Below are 12,838 nucleotides of genomic sequence, written 5' to 3'. Positions count from 1 at the left end.
TAAATATCCTATATGTGGCCCTAGTGTGCACGTTGTCCAAACCACAGGCTTCATAATAGAAGGAGCACCTACTTGATTTTGGAGCCTCCTTTTTTATGAGATTATTTTTTAGGCACCATGTAGGTTTCTAGGCACCATAAGATGCTAAAAGTTAGGAACCCCCCACAAGTGACCCCATTTTGCAAACTACACCCCTCAGGGAATTCATCTAGGGGTATAGTGTACATTTCAAACCCCCAGGGGTTTCACCAATTGTGGTACAACTGGGCTGTGAAAATGAAAAATTACATTTTTTACACAAAAATGCAGTTCTGGCTCAAAATTTTTCATTTTCACAAGGAATGAAGGAGACAAAGCACCCCAAAATCTGTGCCCCAATTTCTTCTGAGTACGGCAATGCCTCACATGTGACCAAAAAATACCATTTGGGTGCATGGCAGGACTCAGAAGGGAAGGAGTGATATTTGGATTTTGCAGCACAGATTCTGGTGGAATGTTGGTGGGTGCTATGTCGCATTAGCAAGACCCCCGAAGCACCAATACAGTGGAACCCCCCCCACAAGTGACCCCATTTTGCAAACTACACCCCTCAGGGAATTCAACTAGGGGTATAGTGTACATTTCAAACCCCCAGGGGTTTCACCAATTGTGGTACAACTGGGCAGTGAAAATGAAAAATTAAATTTTTTACACAAAAATGCAGTTCTGGCTCAAAATTTTTCATTTTCAGAAGGTATGAAGGAGAAAAAGCACCCCAAAATCTGTGCCCCAATTTCTCCCGAGTACGGCAATGCCTCACATGTGACCAAAAAATACCATTTGGGTGCATGGCAGGACTCAGAAGGGAAGGAGTGATATTTGAATTTTGCAGCACAGATTCTGGTGGAATGTTGGTGGGTGCTATGTCGCATTAGCAAGACCCCCGAAGCACCAATACAGTGGAACCCCCCCACAAGTGACCCCATTTTGCAAACTACACCCCTCAGGGAATTCAACTAGGGGTATAGTGTACATTTCAAACCCCCAGGGGTTTCACCAATTGTGGTACAACTGGGCAGTGAAAATGAAAAATTAAATTTTTTACACAAAAATGCAGTTCTGGCTCAAAATTTTTCATTTTCACAAGGAATGAAGGAGACAAAGCACCCCAAAATCTGTGCCCCAATTTCTCCCGAGTACGGCAATGCCTCACATGTGACCAAAAAATACCATTTGGGTGCATGGCAGGACTCAGAAGGGAAGGAGTGATATTTGGATTTTGCAGCACAGATTCTGGTGGAATGTTGGTGGGTGCTATGTCGCATTAGCAAGACCCCCAAAGCACCAATACAGTGGAACCCCCCCACAAGTGACCCCATTTTGCAAACTACACCCCTCAGGGAATTCATCTAGGGGTATAGTGTACATTTCAAACCCCCAGGGGTTTCACCAATTTTGATACAACTGGGCTGTGCAAATGAAAAATTGCATTTTTTTACACAAAAATGCAGTTCTGGCTCAAATATTTTCATTTTCATAAGGTATGAAGGAGAAAAAGCACCCCAAAATCTGTGCCCCAATTTCTCCCGAGTATGGCAATGCCTCATATGTGACCAAAAAATACCAGTTGGGTGCATGGCAGGACTCAGAAGGGAAGGAGTGATTTTTGGATTTTGCAGCTCAGATTCTGGTGGAATGAATGGTGGGTGCTATGTGGCATTAGCAAGACCCCCGCAGCACGGTGAAATGATGAACCTAATAATCCATAGATGTGTGGTATATTTTAAAACACTCCTTTATACATAAGCCGGGTTTGTCGGGGCAAGTTTCACAGTGGAAAATAGTATCCTTTCTTATTCCCTTTTTATAGCAAACTTTGCACCTTTTTTGTGTCCTGTCCTTTTTTGCAGTGGAGGGGATTTCGTTAGGAAAATGCTGCCCTGGTACAATACGGGGGCCAGTACTAGAATTACTGGGGCCCTCTGCCTGCTGGTTCCCAAATATTAGGCCCTTTATGACTTCCTCTTGAAAGTGCATAAATGTCCCCCTCTGGCTGGTAGAACGGAATAGCACGTAAGCGTTATACAGTGCCATCTGGATGATATACACGGCCAGCTTCTTGTACCAGATTTTTGTTTTCCGCAGGGCACTGTACGGCTTCAGTACCTGATCTGAAAGATCCACTCCGCCCATGTACTTATTGTAATCTAGGATACAATTAGGTTTTGAGGTGTGGGTACTGGTACCTCGTAAAGGGACGGAGGTGGTACTGTCTCCATGAATTGTTGTCAGTATAAGGACATCCCTCTTGTCCTTATATTTGACCAACAACATATTTTCGGTGGATTGTGCCCTGCTTTCATCCCTTCTCAGTACTTGGGCAATGTGCGTTTTTGGGAGGCCTCTTTGGTTCTTGCGCACAGTACCGCAAGCTGCTGTACCTCTTGAACCAAGGGCCTTAAACAGGGGGATGCTAGTGTAAAAGTTATCCACATAGAGGTGATAACCTTTATCCAGGAAGGGGTGCACTAAATCCCAGACAATTTTTCCACTAACACCTACGAGGGAGGGGGGGCATTCTGGCGGTTCAATTCTTGAATCCTTCCCTTCATATACCCTAAACCTGTGGGTGTACCCTGAGGTGCTTTCACACAGTTTATACATTTTTATGCCATACCTTGCCCTCTTACTGGGAAGGTACTGGCGGAATTTAACCCTTCCTTTAAAATGTATAAGGGACTCGTCGATACAAATACATTTTTCAGGGATGTACATCTCTGCAAATTTGGCACTGAAATGATCAATGACCGGCCTGACTTTGAATAGCCGGTCAAAGGTGGGATCATCTCTGGGTGGGCACTGTGCATTATCGGTGTAATGTAAAAATTTAAGGATTGTCTCAAAACGAGTCCGAGTCATGGCCATACGGTAAAGTGGGGTGCTGTACAGAACATCTGTACTCCAATATTGCCTAATTTCTGGTTTTTTTACTATGCCCATATGTAACACCAGACCCCAAAACGTCATAATCTCTACTGCATCTACAGGGGTCCACCTAGCAAATGATGACGTGGGGTTTTGAGCAATAAACTGCTGGGCATATAAATTACTTTGGTCCACCATTAAATTTATAAAATCATCAGAGAAAAATAATTTGAAAAAGTCAATTTCTCTGAGACCTGTGGAATCAAATTGGATTCCTGGGATGGCCAAAAACTCAGGAACCTGGGGCTCAAAATTGTCTGGTGGTGGGGTCCATACGGGATCAATCATTTGGGGGGGGGGGTCTCAGCTGCTCTACGGAGGCGTCTTTGAGGGGGTCCCTCATCACTAGAGGAGGAAGATGAGGTTAAGACGAATCCTTCAAATTCCCCGCTTGCATCACTGGCTGTGTCAGAGTCAGAGGCAAGCATGGCATATGCCTCCTCCGCTGAATACATTCTTCTGGATGACTGGGATGACATTTGGGATGCCATTTTTATTTTTGTGTTTCTGTAAGTGTAATGTTTCAACACGTGTATAGTGTAGGGGGGGGTACAAACTTTATTTCAACACGGGGGGTATGTAGTGTGTAGTGTGTATGTAGTGCAGAAGAAAAAATACTTTATACAGGAATTTGATCCCAATAAAAAAAAAAAAAAATTAGATCAACCCTGTGGCAAAAATGCTAATCTCTGATGTACGTCACTCAGCAACTTCAAGGCAGCTTTTGGTACAACCTTGAAGGGGTTAAAAAAAAAAAAAAAAAAGGTCCTGCGCCAAAAATTGAGCACAGATGTTGGTCAGTAACGTCCGTCACTGAACAGCGCTCAAAGGCAACAGGAATTTGATCCAAAAAAAAATAAAAAATAGATCAACCCTGTGCCGAAAATGCTGATCAGTGATGTACGTCACTGATCAGCGCTCAGCGGCCACAGGACACCCACAAAAGCAACGTGGGTGTAAAAACAATTTAAAAAAAATAAACCACAGCACTCTCCCAAAAAAAAAACAATTTAAAAAAACTGCAGAAAAAAAATTATATCAACCCTGTGGCAAAAATGCTGTTCAGTGATGTACGTCACTGATCAGCGCTCAGCGGCCACAGGACACCCACAAAAGCAACGTGGGTGTAAAAACAAAACCCCACTGCACTCTCCAAAAAAAAACAACTGCAGATCAGTGATGCAGTGATGCAACACTGATTAGCAGTGAGGGGCAGCAGGCACACAACTGTGGGTGCAACCTGACAGGGTATATATAAAAAAAAAACCTGCACCCCCAAAAAATTGCTGATCAGTTAATTTATACTGATCAGCACAAAAGGGGGGGCAGCAGGGGGGGCAGCAGTCAGTTGCACAGGCAGCACAACCTTTGGTGCAACTGACAGGTATATATATAAAAAAAAAAACCCTGCACCCCCAAAAAGTTGCTGATCAGCACAGATATACTGATCAGCACAAAAGGGGGGGCAGCAGACACAAAATATAGCACTCTCTAATACTCTCTGTCACTATCTCTCACTATCTCTCACTATGACACTGCAGCAGCAGCACACAGGAAGTCACAAGATCCAGGAAGCATCCAGCTGCTGGCAGCACGCTACCAGCGGTGATCAGGTAAGTATCAGGCAAGGATCAGATCAGTATATCACGACAGATTGGCACGGTGACCGCTCTGCACGCAATTCCAGACCGGAATGGCGTCTGCAGCGCAGTCACCGTTAGTTTAAATCACGCGCCATGGCTGTGATTGGTCCGTCGGTCCGACGGACCAATCACAGCCTTGGGGGCAGGTGGGGTGAGGTGTGGTCATCACCGGTGACCACCGGTGACCCCCTCACGCCCCCTCACACCCGGCGGTGATTGATCCCTGTGTTACCGAGCGTCTGATTCTCCGGTAACACAGGAAAACGCTGCGATTGGCTGTTCACATTGAACAGCCAATCGCAGCGATCGCCGATGGGGGGGAGGCATCGCCGCCCCCCCTGGGCATGCTGGGACATGTCTGCTGTCAGGGACAGCAGACATGTTTAAACTGTCACCGCGTCTATAGACGCGGTGACAGTTTAAAGTCATGACGTATATATACGTCATGTGTCGGGAAGTACATCCCGGCCATGACGTATATATACGTCAAATGTCGGGAAGGGGTTAATAAGGGGCATTAACCCATTTCTCATTAAGTACTCTATTTTCCTTTTAACATAGATAATGACTTATAATTACATTAGCTTTTATTATTATTATTATTATTATTATTATAATTTTATTTATAAGGCACCACAAGTGTTTCGCAGCGCCGTACAAAGGAACAATACAGGGAGACAAAACTTGGCATAACATTGAATAAATAACAAAAATACAGTACAAATAAGGAGCACCACAGTTCAATACACATTACAGCTTAAATATAAGTAGTGAGGACCCAATCAACATACAACTAGAGGCTTGAGGCCAATGATGGAGATGAGTATGAAGATGGTCACTGAGTGTTGGAGTAAAGGAGAGCTGTGAGTGAAATGTGAAGAGAAGTGGGCTTTGACAACAGGAGGGAAGAGGGCCCTACTCGGAGGAGCTTACAATCTAGTAGGAAGGGGAGACAGATTACAAGAGGTGCAAGCGAGGGGGTGGTGGTTAGATAGCAGGATGTAAACAGGCAAGGGGTCGGAGAACAAGCTGGTTTATGCAGTGGAAGGGTACGCTTTGATGAATAGGTGAGTTTTCAGTGCCCGTTTGAAGCTTTGCAAGGTCGGGGAGAGTCTAATGGAGCGAGGGAGTGCGTTCCACTGAAGGGGTGCAGCACGGGCAAAGTCCTGTACTCTAGCATGGGAAGCAGTGATCAGGGTGGAGGAGAGACGACAGTCGTCAGCTGACCGTAGAGGGCGGGAGGGTGTATGAATGGAGATGAGGTTAGAGATATATGGAGCAATGGAATTAGAGATGGCCCTGTATGTGAGTGTGAGGTGTTTGAAGAGGATTCTGTAGGGGAATGGAAGCCAGTGCAGACTTTGTTGAAGGGGAGTAGCAGAGTTAGAGCGGCGGGAGAGGAAGATAAGCCTGGCTGCAGCATTGAGGACAGATTGGAGAGGAGCTAGTTGGGATTGAGCGAGGCCAGTGAGAAGAGCATTACAGTAGTCAAGCCGTGAGATGACTAATGAGTGGATGATCAGCTTAGTTGCACTCTGTGAGAGAAAGGGCCTGATGCGAGCAATGTTGCGTAACTGGAACCGGCAAGAATGGGCCAGGGCTTGGATGTGGGGTGCAAAGGAGAGGGAGGAGTCAAGAGTGACACCCAGGCAGCGGAGTTGGGGAACAGGGGAGATGATGGTGTTGTTAACAGTGATAGAGATATTAGTAGGGGGCATAGCTCTGGGTGGGGGAAAGATAATAAGTTCGGTTTTGTCCATATTCAGCTTCAGAAATCGCTCAGACATCCAGGTAGAGATGGCAGCGAGGCAGTTGGAAACTTGAGAGAAAACAGTGGGGGACAGATCAGGAGAGGAGAGGTAGATTTGGGTGTCATCTGCATAGAGGTGATATTGGAAGCCAAAGGAGTTAATGAGTGCACCCAGAGATGAGGTGTACAGAGAGAACAGAATGGGGCCAAGGACATAACCCTGAGGGACCCCGACAGGAAGGATAGAAGGTGGTGAGGTAGAGCCAGAGGCAGAGACTGAGAAGGAACGGTTGAAGAGGTAAGAGGAAAACCAGTTGAAGACTGTGCCAGAGAGGCCAATGTTTTGTAGTGTGTGGAGGAGGAGAGGGTGATCCACAGTGTCAAAGGCAGCAGATAGGTCCAAAAGGATAAGCAGGGAGAAGTGACCCTTGGATTTGGCTGACAGCAGGTCATTGGTGACTATCACTAGGGCAGTCTCAGTGGAGTGAAGTGGGCGAAAGCCAGATTGAAGGGGATCTAGGATGGAGTGGTCAGACAGGTAGCTGGTGAGACGCCTGTAAACCAGCCGTTCTAGTATTTTAGAGGCAAATGGGAGAAGAGAGATAGGGCGGTAGCTTGTGGGAGATAAAGGGTCCAGGTTAGGTTTTTTAAGAATAGGCGAGACCAGAGCGTGTTTGAAGGGTGAGGGAAAGATGCCAGTAGAAAGAGATAGGTTAAAGAGGTGAGCAAGGTGGGAGCAGCCAGTGCGGGAGAGGGAACTGAGGAGACGGGAGGGGAGAGGGTCCAAGGGACAGGTAGAGGGGGGAGAGGATTAGATGAGGGAGCGGACTTCCTCAGCTGTAGTAGGGCAGAAGGATGACAGAGTGGGGTAGTTGGTAGGGGAGGATGATTGGGGTGGGTGGGCAGCAGAGGGGGTATGGAAGGAGATATCATGTCGGATTACCTCAATTTTAGAGAGGAAGAAGGAGGCAAAGTCAGTGGCAGTGAGGGATGAAGGGAGGAGGGGTGGTGCAGGGCGAAGTAGAGTGTTGAAAGTTTTAAAGAGACGTCGGGGATTGGAGGAATGGGAAGAGATGAGAGATTTGAAGAAAGATTGTTTGGCATAGGAGAGAGCAGCGCTGTAGGAGGAGAGAATAAACTTGAAATGGAGGAAGTCTTCCAGAGAGTGAGATTTCCTCCAGAGGCGTTCAGCAGAGCGTGCACATTTTTGCAAGAATCTAGTTATTTTGTTGTGCCAGGGTTGTGGTTTAGAGCGTCTAAGGGGAACAGTGTGGAGGGGGGCTACAGAGTCGAGAGCAGAGGTGAGAGAAGAGTAATAGAAAGAGGCAGCCTGGTTGGGGCAAGTCATGGTTGAGAGAGGAGAGAGGAAAGTCTCCAGGGAAGACAGGACAGTGGGGTCAAGAGATCCGAGGTTACGTCTGGTGACTGTGGGTCTGGGCAATGAGGGGAGAGGGGAGGATGAGAGGGTGAAAGAGAGCAGATTGTGGTTAGAGAGTGGGAAGGAAGAATTAGGGAAATCAGAGAGATTACAATGGTGGGTGAAGACTAGGTCAAGGGAGTGTCCGAGATTATGAGTGGGGGTGGAGGTCCACTGAGAAAGTCCAAAGGAGGTGGTAAGGTCAAGAAGGTTAGAGGAGGCAGCATTATTGATGTCAATAGGAATGTTAAAGTCACCGAGGATGATAGAGGGGAGGTCAGAGGCAAGAAAGTGTGGAAGCCACGCAGCAAAGTTATCAAAGAAAGGGGAGCAGGGGCCAGGGGGGCGGTAGATTACAGCCACAAGGAGGTGAATGGGGTAGAAGAGGCGGATAGTGTGTACCTCAAAGGTGGAGAATGTGAGGGAGGGCTCAGGTGGGATGGCGCGGAAGGTGCAGTTGGGGGAGAGGAGGATGCCCACTCCTCCACCCTGGCGGCCATCCGGTCTGATCGAGTGTGTGAAGGAGAGGCCTCCATAAGAGAGGGCAGCAGGGGAGGTAGTGTCAGATGCGGACAGCCATGTTTCAGTGATGGCAAGAAGGTTAAAAAAAAGTGGGAGATAAAGAGGTCGTGGATAGTTGGGAGCTTTTTGCAGACTGATCTAGCATTCCAGAGAGCACAGGAGAAAGGAAGGGAGGGGACAGGTGAGAGTAATTAGGTTGTGTGGGTTGTGGGTGCGTGTGAAAGGTGTGGAAGTTGAGAGGGGGCGAGACCTGACAGCAAGGACTGGTATGGGACTGGATCTAGGAGCCATGTTTCTGTGTAAAGTTGGTCAGAGTAGTGATATAGAGTGAGATTGGAGTGGCCTAGAATGAGCAGTGAGAAGGTGGTGTACTGGAAGTGTGGAGAGCCTACAGGAAGTATAGTTAATGTATAAGTGAGACAGAGGCAGTATGTGACAGCATTTAGTTCAGCATGGAGATCAGTGTCCAGGTTGTGCAGACTGAAGGTGATGAGGCAGGTAACTCACTGCAGTATGTTGATTGCTGGGGTTGCAGATGGAGGACGAAGTGTTCTTTGTCTTCCTGTTTCCCTCCTGTGCATCTCCTGTATATATCGTATGTTATATTACTATAGTCTGCATACTTTACACTAGAATACTTCACAGCTAGAAGACTACTCAGCCAGAAGGCCTAACAGCCTAGCATATAGTGAATAAATAGCAGTACAGGTCCTAGTGATCCCCACCCCCTAACTCCACCCACACCTAATTGATTTATCAAGGTGTGATCAAAGACAGACCACTGAACCCGCTAATACACAGACATTTCTTGTTTACTATATATTCCAAAGGGAATAATAAAAACAAAGGTTTGTGGAATTGTCAATAACTAACAGAATTTAGTAGTCATAGGGAGCAAAAAGTGGAGAGAGATACAATTTGCAGCAGATTAAAGCCCATACCTAACAGAATTTAGTAGTCATAGGGAGCAAAAAGTGGAGAGAGATACAATTTGCAGCAGATTAAAGCCCATACCTGGGAAGAGAGAGAGAAGAAGGGGTCACATCAGCTGAGGCATCTCCTGTATATCTCCTATGTTATATTACTATAGTCTGCATACTTTACACTAGAATACTTCACAGCTAGAAGACTACACAGCTTTTTATAATGCACATATAACAGTGTCAGCACTAATAACATCTAACAATTTTGTTCTATCACACGTTCTGGGATATTACATTAGTGTATATTTTAATATTTATATTCAATAGAGATATAGGTCTATAATTCATCCAGACCCTGGATCCCTTTCTTGTTTAGGAATTATGACAATGTAACCAAGTTTGTTACTGTTTAAAGAGGAGCCCCATCAATAAGTCTATTATAAAATTACTTCAGAAAGTTTTGAGGCATTAGGCAGGCAGGTCCTGGTTCCATAGTAGATTTGAGACCCTTGATGGTTGTTAAGATATCAGTGTCAGCCAGTGGCGGAACTCCAGGAGAAATGGAGTCATTTGCCACCGGGCTCCTGTTCTAATGGGGCACTTCCTCCATTGCGTCCAGTTGCTCCATTTGCCCTGTGTCCTTCCCCGAACTAAAGAGCCGCTTCCGGGAGGAGTGCGTATCATTGTTAGCCGCACTCCTCCCTGGTGACATGCTACTATGGAGGATGACACGTGACCCGCCGTGACCTGACTCTGGGTGAGCATGAGGAGCCGGGAGACAGCGTGCGCCGTGCAGAGCGGGTCTGTGAGTGGCGTGCAGAGCAGGTTTTTGTGCAGAGCGGGTCTTTGAGCGGTGTGCAGAGCGGGTCTGTGTGTGGCGTGCAGAGCGGGTCTGTGTGCGGCGTGCAGAGCCGGTCTGTGTGCGGCGTGCAGAGCGGGATCTGTGTGCGGCGTGCAGGGCGGGTCTGTGTGTGGCGTGCAGAGCGGGTCTGTGTGTGGCATGCAGAGCGGGTCTGTGAGCGGCGTGCAGAGCGGGTCTGTGAGCGGCGTGCAGAGCGGGTCTGTGTGAGTGGGTCTGTGAGCGGCGTGCAGAGCGGGCATGTGTGCGGCGTGCAGAGCGGGTCTGTGTGCGGCGTGCAGAGTGGGTCTGTGTGTGGCATGCAGAGCGGGTCTGTGAGCGGCGTGCAGAGCGGGTCTATTATTATACTATCTTCTTTCTCTAGATTATGTAGGAGTTATATATTTAATGAGCAAGTATAATAAGATCTCCATAATAAATTAGGCACACTTTCAGCTACCCAAAAAAATACATACATGAAGGGCACCTGTAGAGTATCTATTTGGGTACAGGTATTTGCCACACACACACATATTCTTATTAAGTTCCTTATTCTGGTGCGGTCCGTTCCGAATTATTTTGGACGGCGATTTGTAGCTACCTGCGCATGCCTAAGCAAAGCAATGCTCATGTGCAACGCAGTGTCTTCGCACTCGTTCTCATCAATACCGTCTACAAATGTGCACCGAACTCCCTCGGGAAATATGGGTGTAATATGGGTGTCATGTGGGCGTACACAAGGGCACAGTTTCAAAGTGGGCAAAACTGGGCGTAAATCTGGGCGTACACGTGGGAGTGCACGAACAGTGGTAGGCGTGCATTCGGACCGGACACCCAGTGCAAGCGAACCAACACGGCAGAAATCTTTGGTGTCCATAAGCAAGTTTCAGTTCTCGGAAGGCAATGGTTCATGCACACCTTAAACACTCATAGTTACATAGGGCCTTATTCTGATCGGAGCGGCCAAACGTGCGTACGTTCGCCATTACCGCACGCTAGCCGTACGCGGCCGTTGGGGTTAAGTCCACCCACAAATCAGCCGCTTACGTACGGGCAGAAATACCGTAGAAGGGGAGTGGTGTACAAATGAGCGTACGGCAACGTACGCGGCCGGCCCAGCCCTTACACTCTGACAACTGGCGTACAACTGAGCGTACGGCGCCGTCTACGGCCGTCTCTCCTCCGTCTCCCCACCGACTTCTTGCGGAGATCTGAGCGTACGCCAGTTTGCACGGACGGGTCCCTATTGTTTTCAATGGAAAACTCAGCTTATGTCACCGCTCGTGAGAGTGAGCGTACGTCCGTGCACGCTGGCATACCCTTCACATATATGGACCTGCAAATCTTGCCTCTCAACTACTAATCTGACAATTGATTAATTAATCTATTTGTTATTCAATTATTGTTTTCTATTAACTCAATAGAAGATTGTGTGCAAAATAGTGGTCATGGGCTTAAAACATTGCTGAAACATCCTTTGTAGGTGTTAGATGTGGTTTATGTTATTGTATCCTAAATACAAAACCTATGTTAGTATTAGAGTGAACACGTTGACACATGTCGACTTGTGTAGATTGAGTGTGCTACTGCGTAAAGTCTATGAAAGCAGGTAGTGAATGTGTCTGTTTAGCAAATACCTACCTTAGCGTATAAAAAGATTCTTACCTTAAATTAAACAAACCTTTAAATGTGGAGAAGTATAGAAACATAAGCTTCCAATGTGTTTGCGTGCTGCATGTGTGGCTTGCAGGCAGTGAAATCATGGTTTGTAGTTAATAGACTGCAGCATTGCTTATTACATTCAGGTGTATGTGTTTGAGTAGTAATCAGCGTTAATTAGCCAACTCAGGCGCACGCTGGCATGCGGTATCTGTAGGGGTGGTTTTGGCTGGCGGTTGGCGGCCGTCTGTTTGGTGTCCGAAACGAACGGTGCCTTAGTCGATCGTGCGGTAGTAGCACCGCTCATTTCTGGTGCACACCCCCGTGTACGCCCATATTTACGCCCATTTTCCCTCATTATTTCGGCCGCTCCCATCAACACGCCCCTATGCCGCCCCATTACCCGTACGCTCGCGTACAGGTTTTTTCGCACGTTGTGGAGTGTTCGCGCCGGCGCATTAGCGTATCTGCACATGCGCAGATCGTAAAAAACCCCGGGACGTACGCGTACGGCCCGGACGCTCCAAGCAGAATAAGGCCCATAGTTACATAGTAGGTAAGGCTGAAAAAAGACTTGCGTCCATCTAGTTCCGCCTGGTATAGATATCCATTGCTGATTTGGTAGGTTCTGGTATTAGACAGACAAATTATATTTCTTATTTGTACCCATGGATGTTTTTCTCCAGTAAATGTTTGTCCAACTTTGACTTGAACCCATTTAATGAGCCAGCCGTTACTACCTCTCTGGGAAGAGAGTTCCAGTGTTTGACTGTTCTGACCGTAAAGAAATTATTTCTACTAGCTAAATAAAATCTTTTTTCTTCTAATCTATACTCATGCCCTCGTGTCCTAGATTCCTTTCTAGTAGAAAAGAGGGTGTGTGACAGTTCCTTATATTGGCCCTTGATATACTTGTACATGATGAGCATGTCCCCCTTAAACATCTCTTTTCTAATGTAAATAGTCCCAAATTGCTTAATCTCTCCCCATAGCTTAAATTCTCCATTCCCCTAATAAGCTTTGTTGCTCGCCTTTGGACTTTTTCTAATTCTATGATGTCCTTTTTATAGTGTGGGGCCCAGAACTGCACTCCGTACTCGAGGTGAGGTCTCACCAATGCTT

Source organism: Crinia signifera, chromosome 1, assembly GCF_055691185.1.
Source record: "Crinia signifera chromosome 1, ASM5569118v1, whole genome shotgun sequence".
NCBI lineage: Eukaryota > Metazoa > Chordata > Amphibia > Anura > Myobatrachidae > Crinia > Crinia signifera.
The sequence above is the reverse complement of the archived record's forward strand: the minus strand, read 5'-3'. Positions refer to the sequence as shown.